Source organism: Pocillopora damicornis, chromosome 9 (assembly GCF_964200805.1).
Source record: "Pocillopora damicornis chromosome 9, jaPocDami1.2, whole genome shotgun sequence".
NCBI classification, from domain to species: Eukaryota; Metazoa; Cnidaria; class Anthozoa; order Scleractinia; family Pocilloporidae; genus Pocillopora; species Pocillopora damicornis.
Window position 1 is genome coordinate 13393532 of NC_142678.1, and position 2327 is coordinate 13395858.

The window sequence follows — 2327 nt, forward strand, 5'->3', positions numbered from 1 at the left end:
TCAGTGGTCACTGCAATCCCATTTAGAGAAGAGGGCTCTCCTATATGGATAGGAGTTTTTCGCACAAACTCACCATTTTTGGTGTATATTTCTATATACAAGATTTCTGAATAATAATTCGCATCACCGACCACGACGACTTGTTGACTTTCCCTGTGAAATGCAATTTTTGGAAGCGTCAGACTCCGTCGCAGATCAAACTTGTTTAGATGGTCACCTTCTTCACTGAATATGTGAACACGACTTGGAAATGATTGTTGCACCACCATAACTGTGCCATCACTTACAGCAGTGATGTCGCAGGGGTAACACAAGATTTGTTCTCCAAAACTGCGAACAAACTGACCGTTAGTCTCATAAACATCCACAATCCCTTTTTGTTCTCCACATTTACATTTCAGCACCATCACTTTACCACTATCACTGACTGACAGTTCATACCGGTTAAAGCCGAAGCCCGCTGTCCTGACGCGAAACTTGTGATGCTGGTCAGCAGTTTTGTTATACTTAAAAATCCAGTACTGGTCCACACAACTCACCTTTTGGACCAGCACATAAATGTTGTAATCCATGTTCGTGGCCAGACGAACAAACCATTCTCCAATCGATAGCTTTTTACCGCTGCCATCAGTAAGAGGAGGAGGTCTGAAACGTTGCACAAACTTGCCACTCTTGTCGAACACCTTGATTGTCAAGTCATTGTCTGCTACAATATATTGCCCGCTTGGGTTAATAGCGATATCATACGGACAATTTAATCTGCGCTCCTCTTCGCCATCATGACCAAGTATCCATGATACACAACAGTTCTCCATACCCTGTTTACAAAGTATTTTTGCTACTCTCCGGTCTCGCAGCAGATCAACTTTTTCCTTTCCTGTATCAATCATGGGCAATGGTGGTACTGGTTCTTTTGTAAATGGTTCTTTAACGGGTACTGTTTGTGTGACATCGTAGGCGACACGATTGACAAGACAGACACCAGAAATAACTTTCCGTCGTTCTTCTTTGTTAAATAAACTCTTAACTGCCCTGATTCCTGTCTTGAGCTGTTCTTGAAGACTTTGCTGAACTACTGGCAGACCGTTTAGCTCTTCAATACACACTTTACATGATGTTACAGCATCCGCGGGATGGTCTATTGTTTCTAATACTGTTGCCATCACTCGGTACTGCATTGCCAAGATGCGGTCAGTTGTTGATAGCGCTTCATTAGAAAAGGCATCCGTTGCTCTTTCACGAGCACTTTTGAATCTATCCTTTGAATTGGCGAGCTTTCTTGTGGCAGATTCAGTAAGCTGCAAGTGTTTCATTCCTTCAGTGAGCGACAGAGCTTCCGCACAAGCCGCTTGTGCTGTATCCGCGTCATACTCCCTCCTCGACCTTGTCTCTTCAAATACTCCATACAGCAGCTCGATTCCTTCTCTAAAGAAGCTAATACTTGCTAACAAATCTTTCTTTGATAATCCATCCAGCTTGGACTTCATGTCATCGATTTCTCGCATGATGATGCCGCGAAACTGTTGATCTGTTACGTCGCCATCTTTAAGCTTCTCTGCTGTCTCATATCTGCCTTTATCCACAAGCCATCCAATAGTTGCTTTGAAAACTGCTGTTATGATCGCAGACATTATGTCAGCTTGGAACTTAGTAATCACAAGAAATCGAGAGCTTTTTCCAGCGAATCTTCACAATAAGCAGCAGTTCTCAAGCGTCGATGAACGCAAAGAAAGAAACAAACGATAACAAAATTTCACAGATGATTGCAATTTTAGAATGAGCTGTCAGCCCAGAAAATGAAACAAAACAAAGCACAACAAAGAGAAAGCAATCAAGGAATGATGGCGTGAAGATTTATAGCCTTTCAAAGAATACTTTGTTGGAAAAACATATTTCTCTTTGAAAAGCTATGTTGCTCATTGCAGACACTTAAATAGGCTGTTGTGGTCTTAAGTTCTTCCTTTCGCCAACGAATGATAATGTGAGCATTAGAAATCCCTTACAGGTATCAGCCAAAGAACAATTTAAAGCTCTCTTTGTTTTGTTTAATAAAATGTAACTCGTGATCATTGAAATTTTCAATTACGTTACGGCATCATTCAACTTCTCAATCGAAATGTTGTTTGATGCCCGAGGCAAAAAAGGATGATTATTGTTCATGAATCTTCCTTAGTTGTTAGCTTTGTTCTCAGCTGTAATGTGTTTTACTTATACTGAGTTCTTTCTTTACCTTGTTACCCGTAAATAACTGTTATACCACAACTGGAGCTGGAACGGGTTTCTTCAACCAAATTACTATTTATCGGGTTATGGCCCTACACACAAAC

The 2327-nt window shown here is 41.0% G+C and overlaps 1 pseudogene; it reads right to left on the reverse strand.

Moving 5' to 3' along the window:
* On the reverse strand, positions 1 to 2145 carry LOC149040239 (uncharacterized; annotated as a pseudogene).
* Between the last annotated feature and the right edge of the window lie 182 nt (positions 2146 to 2327).